Source organism: Pyxicephalus adspersus, chromosome Z (genome assembly GCF_032062135.1).
Source record: "Pyxicephalus adspersus chromosome Z, UCB_Pads_2.0, whole genome shotgun sequence".
NCBI classification, from domain to species: Eukaryota; Metazoa; Chordata; class Amphibia; order Anura; family Pyxicephalidae; genus Pyxicephalus; species Pyxicephalus adspersus.
In genome coordinates, this window is record NC_092871.1 from 34,298,201 (window position 1) to 34,316,850 (window position 18,650).

The 18,650-nt window shown below is 37.0% G+C and overlaps 1 protein-coding gene across 2 annotated transcripts in view; it reads left to right on the top strand.

The window, feature by feature from the left end:
- Nucleotides 1–202: 202 nt before the first annotated feature.
- The window catches only part of TRPC5 (transient receptor potential cation channel subfamily C member 5), a 229,386-nt gene continuing 210,938 nt past the window's right edge, over nucleotides 203–18,650 (top strand). Inside the window, exon 1 of one of the 2 annotated variants that reach the window (XM_072429911.1) lies at nucleotides 203–621. The gene's annotated coding sequence lies outside the window, so the exon portion shown is untranslated. Of the gene's footprint in view, nucleotides 622–8,966; nucleotides 9,060–18,650 lie in introns of those variants that run through there. The other variant, XM_072429912.1, reaches the window with a different exon arrangement.

Genomic DNA, 18,650 nt, shown 5'->3' on the forward strand with positions numbered 1-18,650 from the left:
AGTGCGTGTATGTGTGTGCAAGGTGTTAGGCAGAGGCTGACAGAGGGAGAGATAGGGTGGGAGGGAGAGGATAGAGGGAGGTGCATGCTGTTCACTGACTGCTGCTTCTGCTCCTTATAACACACACACATACAAGCATCATACAACAGCATCCTCAGCCATCGTCTAAAGGTAACCATTCACAGGAGGCAGAGGCATTTTCTGATTAGTCTGGGAAATAATCACTTATGGCACTGTGCAATGCCACTGTCATCTATGCTAGGGGTATGGTAAACTGTGATCTGTTTTGCTAGTGGAAGATGCTTTTATCTCTAGAGGTCTATTGAATTAGGAAACCATGATCTTGTTGCTGTTTATAATCTCTAAATGGAAAAGGGGATATTGGTTCTTTGGATCAATCTGAAGACGCTTTAAGGAAAAGACGCTGTTACCTATGGTTTTTATTGTATATTAATTTGTTGATTTTTAACTACCATGGTGAAGTTTGGCAGAAGATAGAGAAAATGCGGGACCTACTGGACTTACAGAGCTGCTTCTCAGGTTGACGAGGATGTATAGAAGAAGTGGATGTCATACACACAAGCAGACCTTTGATCATGTAGACCTTAAGAGTCAGCCTAGGTAAGTCCACACCATTCACATCCATTGTTCTCCTGTGCACACAGAGGGGCCTGGAACACATATCCTATAGGTAATATTGGTCAAGAAACATATTGAGAAAACTGATTTTTATGTGTAATATGAAGAGTAAGGGAGCATGTGTAATAAATATGGGGGAATATCAGTGTATGGTGCAGGGAGTTTTATAGTACATCCTAACCAAAACAATATGCATTATAAACCATGGTGTTCTCGACAGCGGCTTAAGTATTAAAGCCCAGCAGAACGGAAAAGCCGGAGTTAAGGCAATTAAAGGAACCTGATGTTTAATCCACACAGTGATTCAGTGAATTATAACGACTGCATTGCCGGAATCTTGAAATATTAGTTGAGCTTTTGTCTGACCCAGTTTTCTTCTGCTTAGAAATCTGGTTTGTATACTCTCAACCGGGGAACAGTTGTCATACCTGTAAATTGTTTCAGCATGATCTTTGACCTTCGTAATGTCAGGTTTACAATACAAAATCCACTGAAGTGTCACTGCTGCACGAATTCATAGTCTTGTGCTGCGTGATGCAATGCTGTGTCGTAATGATTTAAGTTAACTGGTATCCGATGTTAACCTAGACAACACATTTGTGTGAATGCTATGTTGTTATGTTCTGCATTGTTTTTTTTTTTTTTATATAAGCAAATTTCAACTGCTGTGCATATGTGATGTACAATGATTTATAGGGTACACAGATTCTAGAAGTCTAATGGAGAATTTCTGTTTATTACCAAGTATAATTAGCTTATCTATATCAGGATGAACTGGGATTGATGCTACAAATGTTTGTCTGTTCCTTTGATGTGCCTTAAACCTGTCTGCTCTCGTGTGCGGGTGCTGGCAACATAATTAGGACACAAATCTGCACCAAATGTTATCGCATCGTGTTTTCAACTGAAACACAAATGCATTTATTTTAAAAACTGCACACCTCATTTCTGGCACATTTATATACCTAGAATTCATGGATATTTGCAACAGGTACTGCACTTGCCTTTACCCAGCAGAATTGACCCGAATACAGCAGCCATCTGGCATGGCATTTGGCTAGCATTGTTTTCTGGAGCTTTCACCAGAAGTGGCCATATTACAAAGCTTTGTACGGTATGCCTCCTGGAAGCTTCTAAATGTATGGTATTAGGCTTCCCAGACCTACTGAGCAGACAGCTACAGCATACAATGAAGCGCACATTTTATTGGTTGCATAATCCCGGATCATTACAGAAGTAAGTTTAACAAAGGACAACAATGAATGTGATGCCTTGTGAGTTATTACATACATGGTAAAAACATTTCCTAGGAAAAAGGAAAATATTTACAGCAATAGCAGCAGCTATTGCATGATTCAAGGCCAAGTGGCAGTCCACAGGACATATTCTGACAATTTAAGCTCAATGGTTGGTTAGGATAAGTTAGATATTTAAAGCAGCCTTTTGTAAATCTTTTTTTGTTGCATTGGATTTTACTACAAATTTATATTTAATATAAACTTTATGATTTTTCATAAAGAGAAAATATTATATTTGCATACACGATAAATATAGGAATGTGATTAGTTTTGTATAAATAGTTAATGTAATATGTATTTTTGTATAGTTGTGTAATTTTTTACAAACCATATATTACCATAAGGGTTCCATACCATCTTCAGGGTACCATCTTCAGGGTGCAGCCATATCTCATTCTAATAACATACTTCGCATCCTGGTACATAGAGCAACATAGTGACTGTGTTCTTTTGTTTTTAACTCATTGTGGGTCAATAGGTCAACTCAAATGGCCTGAAAAGAAAACACCTTTAATATATAACTTACTAATTGATTTTACTGCAGCAGTTTTTTAGATGAGATGCTGACTCCATTGCCTAAAATCCAACAAACCAATGAAGCAAAAATCCCATACCAGTATATTAAAATGTATATGTATTCAAAATTTTTTCGTTTTTGAAAGAATGGCAAAAGGTTTCAACCGCATCTGATTTTACTGGTATCCTGTTAAAAAGATTTCTCCTCACTTCCTGGACATCGTTTTACCAGACAGGAAATGAGAAGAATCTGCAGCAGAGAAAGATGAAGTTCTAGTATTTCCCTACTTACAACTGAACTCCAATCTTACTTTTCTTTTTTTGCACACTTGTAGATTTTACTTCAATACAACAAACATTAGAAGCTGAAGCATCTAATAATCTATAAGGGTTATTTTGCCCATTCTTCATTATCCCTGCTGTCCTGAGCCTTTTATTTCAGATGATTTATTTCTGTCCAGTCACTTGTTTAGTCTCAGTTTCATGTGTAGGTGTTTCCTAGGGTAGTCTGCAGTGCAAATATGCAGATACGGTGTGTGATAACAGTTTTTTGAGTTGAATAATTTCCTGCCTTTGCTGGATTTTACTATTCTACAGTCACAGTGTTGGTTTTATGAAGACTACTGCTAAACAAAATGGAGTCACAAAGTAGTTCAGCAAGTCATGATACTACAGGGTTGTGCTTCCTTTGCTAACAACGCTGTGCTTCCTGTGCTAACAAATGCACAAGCACAGGCACAATATTAGGGAGCTGAGGTTTTAAATTTTTTTGTGATTTTATTAGTGGATGAATTGATTACAGAGGGTAGTAAAAACTGTTTTAGAGACCAGCTCAGCACGGGTGGAGGGAGTAACAAAACAAATTTTTGATTTGCCAAGAGCTCAGTGTTAACATGGGGAAAAGGTTTGCTCTTATTCCAGTAAATAGGGAATATAAAAAGTTGCTTGCACTGTAATGTACAGCATGCCTGCAGAATATGAGGACCATGTACAACACTAGGGACAAGCAGGATGATTACACTTTCTGCTTCTTGGAGTCCTTGTCTGACTTCACAGCCATCCACCTAATGGTTGTAGGAGCTGAGCTTCCATGGCAGACATAGTCAACACTGGGCCCCTGTGCACAATTGACTTGGGGTCACTTTTCCTGAGGTGATCTGGTGCAGCGGCACACCATATGTCCGCCCCTGCTAAGGTGTGAGAGCATCCTCCCTGTTTTCTCTACACTGACGCACCATCTGCCTTAAACAGACCTGCCTTAAACAGACCTAAACAGAGGCTTTGGACTCTGCCCCCAAGACAGATAGTGGGGTTGTAGAAAAATCTTAATTTTCACTTACCTATGGAAGATGTATATGTAACAGATTTGTAGCTTTTGATGTGACACTTGAAGTCTGACAATTGGCTTACTTCACTCACTATGCTTATCTTAAAAAATAAACAGCAGCACAAAATTAGAGTTTTCTTTAAGGTAAGAAAAATCTTAATATATTCCACATGGAAGGAGCCAGTTTCTGGTTTAAGGGCTTAACTTAAATACCGTAGTCACCATAATTGTTAAATTCACCAGATTTGCAGCCTTACTAACTCAGAAAGAGTAAGTTGGCATGACGTTTTGCCCTTCAGCTTACAGGTCTTCAATTATTTGTGTATTTTTCTGTCCTGAAAAAAAAGAGCCACTGCTTCCATAAGCTTTTGATAAAAGTGTAGATGTATTCTACCTTAACCTAAATGGGTAGTCTCTCTGCTTTTTTAAACACGGAGAGGTCAATAAAACTCCTTATAGATATTGTTCTAGCTAAGTTACTTCAAAGTGAATGGGCTACACACTGAGCCACCGTGACCCCCCCCCCCCACCTTCTCCCCCTATACTAATATCTTTTGTTTCCACAAATTTCTTAAAATTTCCTGAAATTTTTTCTCCTCAACATGGCTTCTTAACAAAGTTTAGACTGGAGGGTAATCACTACATGTTATGGAATGCCTGTTTCTTCTCTTGGTGTGAATGCTTTAGTTAATATCGAGCAAACTATTATAAACTGTTTAAGAATAGCATAATATAATTCCATGTATCTAAAAAATAAACAAATTAAATTGTTCTGTATCTGGTCTAGAAACTGAACTGACACGTTTAAGATCCATTCCACTTCTAATGCAACATTCTTGTACTACCGGCATTGTTTTATTATTCAACATATTTCCAATTCTATTTATGAAAAGTAGACACAGCGATATACTAACAATCTACTGAATTTCCATGCCTTTTTAAATGTAATGTATTCCTTCATTTGTCTTCCTATGCTTACCACTGGGAGGTAAAATTGGCTGCAATTGTTCTATTTTCTTCAAAAAGTACTCTGGTGTGTGAATGGTCATCACTTCATGTAGGTCACAGCAGTTTTAAATTTACTTGAGTTTCTTCATCTTTCAGATGTGGAAGGACTCCATTGGTGGTCCTTCAGTAGAGACATAACTAAAACCCCTTGAGTCCCGGAACAAAATGTGAATTAATCTTCTTAAGGTTCCATACATGTTTTTTATACCACTAGACTCCTGAGTTGCTATGTTGTTATAAATTGGGTAAATAACTATTATACCTTCTAGAGATTTTCTACCTTTTCTTTTCTTTTTTTTTAACAATGTAGAAATCTAATTGGTCAATGAAAGCAAGTGCTAGGTCAAATGGCCATAAGGAGAGTTTGTGCAGTGGTAAAACAGAGAAATTTGAACTAAATGAACAATGTAATCCTTACTAAAGCAAGGGAAAGGCTCTGTATACCCAAAATACAAGAAACTGCAGATCTCAGTCCTTGCCTAGTCCTGAGATGCAAAATGAAAACCCCAAACTATAATTCTGTATAGTTCTCTATCGGACTGAAGGTTTATTGTTTAAATGCTATGCAGGTAAGACATGCAAGTAAATGGACATCAACAGAAGTGAAGCCTTGACTTGCTCTTAAAAAAATTACTCATTTATTAAAAACTATACCAAATGCATATGCCTTAAAGAGCAACTAAACCCAAAAGTGCCTAAAAAAATACACTTACCTTCAATCCCACAGGCTAGTCCAATCCATCTGGAAGTCTCTTCCGTTGGGTCCTGCGTCGTCCCAGCCTCTGTCCGCAAGCCGGCACACCAGGCACCGCCACTTTTGCCTCTTCTTCTTCTTCTCCTGTTCTTCTTCCTGTCACCAGACCCAGGCCCGAGATCAGATGGGTAGGTTGGGAAAAAAACTCGCCGATCTCACTGTGCATGCATTCTACAAAAAGGCTCCTTCTGCACATGCCCGAGAATTAGGGGGGAAATTCTGCACTTTTTTTTTTAAAGTGTTGCACTTAGTGCTTAGTAAAAACTGAATTTTTACTAAGCATAAGGATTGGCTACCATTTTATGTAAAGTGAAATTTCTGAGTTTAGGTACGCTTTAAAGAAGGTTTTGGTAAATGTATGTAAATGGATATTGGGCCTACTTAAAGCACAGCTAGAACTTAAAGTGTATGGCTAGAATCCAGAAACAAGTGTTCCTCCTATTGGAAGAAAAGGCATATCATAAAGCCATTCGCTGAGAATGTAAAGATAAAGAGTACTTGAGCTCCTATTAGAGATGGGTTTAGAATGCCCAAAGTTCAAAGTCCAGTTCATACATTTAATTTCATGGAACAGGAATCCCAGATTCTGACGTGTTTGGCCAATCAGCTTCTTCGGAGGATAGTGAGATACATGTTCATCCATGTTTCAGAGACTTTAGTAAAGCTCATTTGAGAATTCTTTCATAGGTCTGTGGTTATTTTGCCAATGAACCTTGTATACAGAACAAAATTCAGTTTGGGAAACTCCTTCAGATGGTATGTTGTGGTGAGCAGTGTATCCAAGGGCTTGCAATCGGGGAAAGTTTAATATGGTCATAAATGTTTTGAATGTAAAGGTTCATAATTTTAAAGGAAGTAAAATACTATTGTTATTGTACGGTTACTAATATTGATGATTGTTTATGGTTAATGTCATTTGGGTTTTCTATCTTAAGTCTTCAATATGCAAATTGTAAATGTTGATATTTAAATTTGTCAATAAAGTGGTCATTATGACCATTTCTTCAGAAAAGTTGTATTTTGAATTGGTTGAGGGGAAGTGGAATGGGGGAAATGGAAGAGTGGGGATTGGAGAAGGTAGAGAGGAGGCATGGGTAAGTATTGGTAACTGGTGTTCCAAGCATCCTGCTACCTGGGTCATGCAAAGTTTGTCCTAGAGAAAGGAGAGCATGCTACTGCTATCTTTGAGCACACTGATGCTGGTGCTGCATTTAATCCTGGCCTCACCGAACCAGATCAGTAAAAGTTAGGGAGCCTCTTCTACTCCATGATGTTGAATGTATGAACGTGACTTTGAGCACTCTACAAAGAGGGTGCTGAGAAGTTCTGGCTTTGCCCAGAAAGAAGAGAGCCAGAGTTATGAAATAACACATCTGTTCAACATATTCCCTCCTGAGACTGATGCACTTGGTACAGCGTAGTTGCAGCTTTTCTAGACCGTTCAAATAAAAGTCCTTTGGTTGGGCCACAAACCAACTCTCAGCAGCATCTTTCACGTCAGAAATGTCCTCAAAACGTTGCCCCTTCAGGAGTTTCTTCAGAATGGGGAACAGATAATAGTCCGAAGGGGCCAGGTCAGGTGAGTAGGGGGGATTGTGGACCAACTGGAAACCCTAGGTGTTCAATTTGGCAGCCACTACGTTGGACGTGTGCACAGGTGAATTGTTCTGCAAAAAAGGGATCCCTTTGGACATTCTTCCACGGCATTTCGTCCTAATTGCCTCCTTCAGCAGGTCCAGGAGGTTAGCATAATACTGTCCGGTGATACTAGAGCCCTGAGGTAGGTAGTCCACCAACAGAATACTGTCTTTGTCCCATAAAACGGACGCCATGACTTTTTTGGCCGATTTCTGGGTTCGGAACTTCTTCGGCCGTGGGGAACCGCTGTGGCGCCATTCCTTTGACTGTTCCTTGGTTTCAGGATCATAGATGTGGAGCCAGGTTTCATCCTCAGTAACTAACCTAGCTGATTACTGTTCAAACATTTCGGCACTTACTTCACTGAAAGCTTGCGCATGTCTAGGATGGTGGTGATAACAAACCCAACACGCTCCCATGAGATGTCAAGTATCTGGGCTATCTTTTTTTGTGGATATTTGCTGGTCCTCAATAATTAGCTCATGGACAGCATCGCAGGTTGCCGGGTCAGTTGAGGTTGGGGGGCGCCCACTGCGGGGCTCATCTTCAACTGTGAAATGGCCAGGTTTGGACATTTCTCTAGGAAGGACACTTCTCCCCCAGTGTTTGTGACATCTCAGTGTGAATGTCCTTTGCTGACTTTCCCTGGAGAAACAAAAACTCCATAACGGCCCGTAACTCCATTGACGTGAAACTTGCTTTTGCTTCTGCCATTACAGCTTCTCACTAAAAGAAAAAAAAATGTTTTAGGATTCGCAAAGACCTGATTATTACACAGTTACATACTAAGATACTAGACTGTCATACGCCCCCACACTTATTTTTCTATTTCATCTGGAAGGGGGCAAAGCCAGGAACTTCTCAGCACCCCCTCGTATCTATTACGACATTTGAGATTTGATGCAACATTGAATAAAAATTGTGTCACGCCAAAAAAAACCCTCGTTCTGAACCCATCTTTTTTAGGAGTTCAAATACTCTTTATCACAACTAGAACCTAATTAAAAAAGTGTAAACTGTACCAAAAACTGAATTATATCCAAGAAAAGTTCCACAAAACCCACAATACCTAGTCCTCTTTTCTTTCCTTAATCATACAGCTTGTATCATCATTCCTACTTCCTATTTTCTTTGCAGGGATTTAAAGACTTAGTGATAACAGAATTTAATCCCACCCCCAAAATAGTAAAAAGTGTCCCTTCTGTTGATTTTCATAGTAACTGTATAATGTAACAGAACAGAAATAATTTTTTATGATACAATCCATTAACACTACAGTGGCGACTGTCAGTGGAGCATCTCACAAATACTGGAAATTAAGTGCTTCAGTGCATCCTGAAAAACACCATGACAGGGGTACCTTAAGGCTTATGTCAATGAATGTTGTTTTCCTGCATTGTATTGAATGTTATATGTCAGAAAACTTACATTGTTTTTATTTGCGCCATAGACATAGCAGTACATTTGACCTGCTTTGTTTTGTGCTGCTTTTTTTGGATGTAGCATGTCCTATTAAGTTTTTTTTGAACTGCGTACAAGTCAAACAGGTCAGGTCAAACATTCTTTTCTTCTCAAACACTGCCTCCTGATTTCTGATTGCTTTTATTTGTGTTTAAAAGGCAAACAGCATATAACAAGAATGACTGCCAAAAAAAAATTCACTTTTTTATAAAAAATGTTTACCTTTATATAGATCAGAGAACTAAGCTGCTTACCATCATTTTAAATTCAGAGTTTAAAAAATTAATTTTTATTGTTGGGGTCTTTCTTTCAAGCAAATGCCTTTTCCGCCACTTTGATGAAAGGACTGTTCACCCAGCAGGAGACAGCTAGGGTGAAGTTGTCTTCAGAACTCAGAACTGGCATTTCTCCTGATAAAGTAAGTCACCATCATCCTGACTGGTAGACACAGATTACTGAAATGCATGCAGGGAATCCAACAGAACATTTAGTTATTTATATTGCAAAAAATAAAAATAGTTACATTTTTTTGTAATAAGTAAGACTTCTCTGGAATTACTGTCATGATGACCATAAACAATATGAGGGATACCAAAAAGAAGGGCACCAATGGGCTCTTAACATTTCCCAGTCTACCTAAAAAGTGGTTATTGCTTTCTATAGCTAGGGACACTGTTCTTCTTGTGAACAAATGTTAAATAGGGGAAAATATTGGGTAGTCTGTGTCGCAAAACATTTTGATAGATAATTATATATAGCCCAATTCAGGGAGCATGCTATTAACAAAAATGTATGTACACATTGTAGATTTGACTTTTGCTGGCATTGTTTAAGATTTTTGATGTATAATTATTGCAGCAAAAAAAGTCTTTATCAATTGGAATATGTTAGCTGATAATACAAAATTTCATTAAACATATAATGATAAAAATATACAGTTATGGTTTAAAACTTGTTTTAACATTTTCACAGCTCACATTCACCAACCATTAGGTCTACACTGTTTAAAAATGTCCAGGAGATTTGTTGACTGCTGTTACTAAACAGTGAGAGGAGGATTAATCTTTAAAAGTGATGAGGCCCAATGCAAACCTCCCTTGAGTGCAATGAATTTACTGTTGAGTGATTCATGTAATTGATTACCGCATATTCCAAGGGGTTTCTGCATCACACCAAAAAAACAATGATGCTAAGTTTAATTTTACATTTTCATTCAAAAAATTGTAAAATGTTTTCAATGGTGGCTAGCAAAGATGTATTCTCTCCAGCCCACATCTGTTGTTTGCATTTACAGTTTAACATGCAAGTGTATTTTTAATTCATTTTTATAAAACACACTCGATTTTGAAGTTGCTATTGAATAAAATGTGTGCTATTTTATATAGTTTATGTTATCAAATATTTTGTAAGTGTTCCTTTTCAGTGCTAACATAACATGAACCTAGGCAGCTAAAGCTTCCACCTTAATCACCTTGAGTCTGATGAATAATTTATTGAGAAATATTAGTAGACAGAATAAAATGAATTACCCAAATTTAAATCTGCACTGTAAAATGACAAGCAAAAATTGACAATGGTAAAGGTCTATTAAGGGATTCAACTGGTTGCTATAAGGTAATTCTGATTTTTTTGTAGAAATTTTAAATCAGTTTAATTTTTAATATCTACTAGAAAATATTTACTGTTTTAACTTGCTAATGAAACAGTATTAATATGTAAATGTAAAAAAGTTACACATTTTCACTAGTTAGCATGTTGTTTTTTTACTAATAACTTTCCTATTATTGTTTAGAAATAGAACTGGAACCCAGTTAAATAAATCAAAGTACTAATTATTCTGGCCAATTGCCCATAACTATACATAAATAATAATGACAGTCTTGAAGGTCTGTGTACTGTCATGTATCCTTGACCTCTGAGACTTTTCATGCTTTTAATGTACAGCGCTGCGTAATATGTTGGCGCTATATAAATCCTGTTTATTAATAATAATAATAATAATAATAATAATAATGCTTTTAATGTCCGCACAGATCCTAAAGACAAGTGCCTGGTTATAATGAGCCTAATCTGAGGCTCTGCACATTGCAGAGATTTTGAAAAGGCTCAACACCCAGCAGTATATTAAATGTGTAGTATATAAATGTGGACTAGAATAATATTTTTACAGTATAGTGTATCTAAAAGCTATTTCAGTCCAGGGGGTTTTATATCTGCTAAAAATAAAGTTTAACTTTTTGCTAGATATCCATGTTAGAAGCTTTGTTTATAGAACATATTTCCCCTTGTTGGATATTCTCCATAACCTAAATCTAGAGTAAAGTAATTTCCATATAGATATTCTCTATCCCTGAGGCCAAACTTGGAGCATAAACTGAACCTAAAGCTGCGTACACACGGCAAATTTTTCTCGCCCGATAATCGGTATTGGCCAATTATCGGGCGAAAATCTGCCGTGTGTACAGACGGTCGTCGTCCACCGTCCGACGACCGTCCTGGCGGATCCATGGACGATGGACGACGACCGATCCTAATGAAAGGGGAGGGGAGAGCGCGCAGCAGGGTGCCGCTCCGTCGCTCTCCCCTTCCCCTCTCCATAGAGCATGAACGGTGCTGTATGTACAGCATCGTTCATGCATCGTGCAGTCTTTTCTTTCGTGAAAGATCCTTTCCAACGAGAAAAATTGCAGGTGTGTACGCAGCTTTCGGCTATACAGCATGCCATGCTCTCGCCCAAGCCATAACTTAACCCACTGGCCGAAAATGTACGAGGCAAAAACACACATCATGCTGCCATTTGGACGGTTGTCTTCCTTTCTCGCTCACATTGGATCAACTGTCTTCAACTTTGTATAAATCCCTGGAAGCTATACACAGATTTGAGACCATTAGAAAAGACTCTGATGCTTTTTAGCTCATGATTTCATAAGACCAACTCAGCCACCTATGAGACCTGAATTGGTAGCTGTTGGTCAGCCAACTTTTTACTTCTTCCTGGGGTAATAAATACTCTTTTGCAAGGCTCTTCAATGTAAATAAACACTGTTTCTTTTTTGCCTTATCGTCGGCAAGTCATCCTTTACAGCTGAATAGTATTGTCACTGGTTTCCCATTATTCCCCTAAGGAGAATATACCAGCGAAACGCATTGGGACTCAGATCCAGTTTAGCCAGTATATTTTAATACTCTTTAAGATCAAGTCAGTTGTATTTTTTTTAGTATAGGCCTTGTTACCCTCTAAATTATTGCGGGTTCTGCACATGGCCCCTGATTCATCATTGAAATCCGCGATCGCTGGAAGCGCGATAATACGCGTGACCAGCGATCGCGGATTACCGCGGTCCGGGACTCAAGTGCGCGCGTACACTCGCATCCTGAATCTGCCGGCCGGATTCCTGCCATGCGCAATAGGGGTCGCGAATCTGCCAATTAAGGCAATTACATTTCAGCTCGCCAGTAAAAAGCTGTCGGATAAGCGCGGCTCCGTGCGCGAGCTTTTCCGGTTGTTGAATAGCGCGATCGCGCACGATTCCGGATCGCTAATACGAATGCGCGACCGATAATCCGATTTTGCTTGATGAATCAGGGGCATGGTCTCTGTCTATATTTAAATAATTCATTTTTGTTCTACTATTGTATATACCTTGTACAATCACATATAAAATTTTAAGCCATAATAAATCCCCTGATGTTCTTTCCCTTCTGTTTAATATTCTAACCCAAGGGGCTTGGCTCTGTACAATAGTCTTGTGTGGTTTGGGGACACTCACCCTTTTTACTAAGTACTGTACCGGGCAACAAAAATAAATGTTTTTCATCTATGTTTAGCTTAATACTAATGGAAATATTGCTACAATTATTTCAGATAGATCTGGTCTAGGATCGAAAACATTTGGCAAATGAGAGCAAATGATTTTAAGAAGTCCATTCAAAGATTGATGGATAACCCAGGTTCACACATGATAGTCTATCTTCTCCAGTCTTGAAAAGTTTTATTAAGTCAGCCCAGCTCTGTCTGGCAGGACATAGGACTTGATTTGTTATTACTACTGGTATATCCATTACATAGAGGTCTTGTCCGTCTCTGCCTGTGACTGGACAATTAAAAAGTGGGGTGGATAGGTAAAATAAATAAATCTTGTCCACAGGAGTGCTGACGGTCTCTTTGTGCTGTATACTGGTAATTCACCCATTGTTTACATGGCTTCTTGCCAGGTGATATCTCCCTCTGAACTGGGGTTATTGGGCAATCTACATCAACCATTCCCAAATAGGGTTTTGTGGAACCTTATGATTTCTCGAAGTTGTGAAGAGTTACTTGAGCTGTGACTGGATTTCCTCTTTGTGTCTGCATAGATGCAGGTCTAATGCTACTTGTCAGGGGCACATGCCCCTATTTTCCTAATAATTTACTTTATCAGGTATTCTGCAAGACCAAACATTTTTTAAGGGTTTATTTGGGGTAAAACGATTGAGAAAGACTCATCTATGACTGTGAACCAAGCAGAAGAAAGTGAACATTTCAGAAAAAATCGAACACCAAAAATACAGGTAATGGAATGTAGATGATTATACCTTAGAGGACAACATAAAAATATGATTTATTTCATGCGCCTTCCAGTGTACACTAATAATGTAGTAATGAATATAGTGATGTAATAATTTGTTAAACCTGCCCAGAATACTATTTTAAAACAGTGGGCATGAGAAGGTGGTATAAAGCATCAATGTTCACATGCTATACTATGAAATTGGAGGAAGCTATTTCAGAACAGGAAAAGCCTTTGCATCTGTGCAAGACTTAGGACTCAAATTTTGTTTTAAGCAAAAAAAAATATGTTTCTCCTTGGCACCATGACAACACAATAGAGTTTGCAGATAGCCTTAACCTCTCCTAGTGTGTGCTGCTTTACCTACCTCTTAGATTGTAAGCTCTTCAGGGCAGGGTCCTCTCCTCCTCCTTTTTCACTGTCTGTATCTGCCTGTCATTTGTTACTAACATTTGTTCCATAACTATTTAATGTACAGCACGATGAAACATGTTGGAGCTATATAAATCTTGTTTAATAATAATAATATAATTAATAAAAATAATTACTCCCACCACCTGGTCTTGCAACTAGATTCCCAACTGTATTCCTAGAAATCTCAATACATTTATAATGTTTCACCTTCGGTTGAGATACTTGTAATGCTTTTGTACACAAAAATGGTTTTTGGAAGTAGGCATTTGTCAATATTTAAATATAAAAACCTGATAGAGATCTATATTAATTATATATATATATATATATATATATATATATATATATATATATATAGCTGACCTGGATACAATTTCTTTTTGTTTTGTTAAACAAACTGGACATTTAGACCCAAAGCCATTACAGTGAGGTAGACAGCAGGGTTCCTTGTAAGAAAAATGGGCATATAAGCAGGTATCAATTGTGATTACTGCCAGTTTATTACAGAAAAAAATAGCATTAGTATTCCCATGATACTTGGACTAAATATAATATTAATCCATTTCCTTCTGCAGTACAGGGCTGTGCTCAAACATGTTCTTAGGCAGTGTGTGTGGAGTGGTTGCCAAACTTAGTTACTTCAACTTCAGAGTGCAATCTAAAATAAGTATAGCTTGGTGAAATGCTGTAACTACAATACACATACTGGTGCTTTACTTGAGATATATATATATATATATATATATATATATATATATATATATATATATGACCTGCTGCAGACCATCTTACAGAAAATGTAATTTATTACTTGGAGTAAGGATCAAATGTCAGGATGCCATGAACATATTTTTACCATTACTAAAAATGATGGTAAATTCTAACTACTATACCCCAGAATTGGCCTTTGATGTATTTGAAATCTAGCACTACTTTAAGATGTGTGTTTGGTGGCTTTATCTGATACTCAGAAAAAATGATATTGATAAAGAGAAACCAGTATCTAATGTACAAATCTGAAAATGTGAGTAGGTTGACCAATATTCTAATTACTGGATGCAGTTCTGTCTTTCTAATGCCACTGTCCTGAATTTCTAAAATGTATGCTTGTTGCTGATCAATGATGCACCAAACAAAAGTAGTTAAGAAAGCTATACTTTTAGATAATGATCAGCAATGGGACTTTCCTAATTTCTCCCAGAACAAGCTTTACTTTAATGTTAATATTAACTACAATTTATTTTTAATTTATTATATTGTTTTAAAAAACACCGGAAATATATAGCCTAGTGTTTTAGATACTAGCCTTAAGATCCATGGTTTGACCAGTAATCGTTGCTCCTGGAACATATGTTGTATAACAGAAAAAAATTGTCATTGAGATAGACCATTTGTCTATTTTTGAGAACAAATATTTGGGGTTGTTAACATCCACTTGTCTTAAATCTCTCCTGAATGTCATATAAATAGGAGATTTCAAGCGATGTCTACAGTAGGTCTGGAACATTGTATGAAGACAGCTTGCTCCTGTTTTCGTTGGAGAAAACACTACCGAGAAGAACTCAACATTCTATACATTCCTGCTATTAAAATATGGAAAGAAGCCCAAATATAGACAAGTCACTGTCTGTAGTCATATGAGGTGTTGTTAAAAGGCAGCTTTAGACAAAATAGGCAATTAAACGTGAACGTTTTCCTGCTCAGTACATCCAGGAAAATAATATTAAAGAATACAATATAGTGGGGTCACATCTTTGTATGCAACCTTCTGAGTGGACAATAGGAGTGGCTGAACACTGATAGCTCACTGTCAGAATGCTCCCTGTCAAGGCTTTATGTATCAGGACATAAAAAAAAAGAATCATCTGGTACTTAGCAGTTCCTAAAATTAGGTAAATACATAATTTACACCGTGTCATTTATTTAGGAAAGACTACATCAAAATGTAGAAATAGTGTGTAAAAATTATCGCTAAATAGGAATTAAGAGGGTAAGTATTAGCCAGGTGCTGCTAAATAGGTCACTAGGTTAGTTGCTTATTAGCTAGTATGACCATCTCCATAAAAGCAGACGTTGTTTGCAGTTTGCTGATGCATTCAGGCGGGTGCCAATACAATGCCAAGAAGGAAAGACATCAGCAATGATCATAGAGAAGCAATTGTTAATGCCCATCAGTCTTTTTTTTTTAAGTCCATTTGTAAACAATATGAAGTCCAATATTTTACAGTGAGAAAGATTATCCACAAATGGAATACATTCAAGACAGTTGCCATTGTTCCCAGGAGTTTTTGTCCCAATAAACGTTAATGTTTAGGGAAATTGGATAAAGCCCAAGAGCTACATCTCTACAGACTTTACAGGCCTCAATCAGCACTTCCCTACTGTCTCCTTGTGCTACACCACCCTCTCCCCTTCTATGTAAGTGTCCACATAGGCCATTATCAACATCAGTTCTGGTATTTATGGTAGTTTTATGAAAGCAAAATATTTTAAAATGAAACAAAATATGAATGTTTTTATTTGCTTCAGTTGACAAAAAAAACTTGAAAATCTTTTCAATTTTTCCCATCTCCAGCCTATGATTAGCAGCAGACTGAGTTTCTCATTCAATCTTTGTCAATTTTAGCTTTCTCTTATCAGCACGTCCCTTGTTAGTAAATAGGCAATGTAGAAAAACTGATTGGCTCCTTCTGCTGTGCTGCTTGTACCTTCTTTAATTTTATAACTACTGTACAGGATATTGCAAGAGATCAGATTCAGATATTTATTGCCTACATTTAAAAAATACATTTATTTACAAGGTATTACCTAATGAATACAGATCAACAATATATTATGTATAATATAACTTCAGGGGTTTAGGTTTAGAGATAAAAGTCATAAAGACCAGATATTTCCTTTTTATAATGTCCCCTTGTTTTTTGGATGCTCAGTATTCAATTTAAATGCTAACATTGCTGTTATCATAACATTTGACTTCAAGAAAAGTACCTTGTTATGGGGTGATATTTTCACTAATAGGAATGTGCATATTTCTGTTAAACTGGCACATGCAATATAATAAGTTTCTTTTTTTAAAAACAAATTTAGAATTGTATTGCGTTTCCCCACAGAAAGACCAAATGCTGAATGAACAGCCCTCAGAATGTAGCATGTTGTAATCTCTTCTAAAGTATGAATGTTCAGCTTTTTATTTTATATACAATATTTTAACTATGACTGCTGATAATACACATTTTAAATACATTACACTACATTTTTATTATTAATTATGTATGATAATTTGCACCATTGGACTGATTAGTTCATTTCTGTTTCAGTCAATACTAATTTGAGAGCAGCCAAATGATGCAACAGCAGAGGAAACTGCATTTACCATGATGGTTGGAATACTAATTAGCAGTTTGCAGTTCAATTTGTTAAACTGCTGGCAATAATTGGGTCTATTGTGAAGATGTTTTGAGTGTGTTTTAACACAATGTCACCTTTCGTTCTGCCTGTTACTTGGTGCTTGCTGTATTAGGTTAATCTGCTTGTGAAATACCTCACAATATAATAGCCATGCTGGAAAAGGGAAATAATAAACACTAGCAATAGAAGTACTTAATTACCTTGCAGATGCATGAAATGTTGTAGCAGTACTTCATATTTTTTTGGAATAGGTCTTATAATAAATGCATTGCAAATAGTGTTCCATAAAATAGGGGGTTTCAGTCACTTGGAATATGTTTTTCTGCATTCTTTCTTTCTAGTATTTCTATAATTATACGCACTCACATAGCGATAAGTATTCTACATATATACTTACCCTACTCAACAAATCCCGAGCAGTCTTTATAATATTCATCTGCAAATTTAAATTACCTATGTGAGAGAATGGGAACTTATTTACATTTGTGAAATGACCATTGATGATGCATGTGCAGAGCGAGATCGGGAACTTCTGCCAGTGCCGTGTGTACAGTCCTTTCACATATATCCTAGGTAAGATTTACCCTTTTCAAGCAGATGACTAGGATCCTATACAGATGGGTATTAAAATGAATAATGAAGCATTTGTGCTCCTCATTTCCTTGGCGAATTCTCCCAATGCCGGGGCTGATTGCATGTATCTGATGCTAGTGGTTAAGCATGCATATGGACATGCTTATGGACAGTAAAGCTTTTGCTGCATCTAATAAAAACAAAAAAAAACAGGACTTTGTGATCAGGCTCCAATTTACCATCACCAGTTTCCTGAACAAGCTCACTAAATTAGAAAGAAACACACAAGGTTCCAATGTAGAATAATTTAATTTTTAAGCACTGTGTTATGTAGCCACCTGGTATTTGAATGAACAATCCCTAAAATGTTGCTCAGAGACTACATTTGTTTTACCAGCAAATGTCATTTTCAGGGAAGAAATTCCCGAGGTTAATTACATTTGATGCTAAGTGAAGAACAAGCAAAATCTACATGGAATTAAGGTCAGGCGGCCAAGAAGCAGAAGATCAACCTGGGCTATTGTCAAAAAGCTCAAAAGGTCAAATACTGAAGGACAGAAAATTAACAAACAACACACTTTTGTGTTATTTGTTAAAAACCCAGTTAGGTTCTAAAATTATTGGTCAGCTTGCCATAAAAAGTAAAGTTTATAAAACAATTTCCATTATCTATTCTTGGCAGCTTTAGTTTTGACATATCATTATCAGAATTCCTCATTCTTTCCACCTATAGAGGCCATTGCAAAGACAAAATATCGTCATGCCTTTCAAATAAACTGCTCATAATGGAGAATAAACAAATAATTTCGAATCCACCAATGAGAATGTGAATGTGTAATAAGACAGAAAAAGGTATATTTTGTAAGGTGCAGTCTGTATAGGAAAGGATGACAATGAAGCGAAGTGTAAACTCATGCCTATTTTGTCTATTGCTGATTTTACTTTTGATTAGGTTTATTTTGCTTTCATATTTTTATGTTTCTTATATGTAAATTTCTTTATGTGGTTTCACCTCTGTCACTGCTCCTGGGTTGCTGACAGTTCCAAATAAAGGAAAGTGG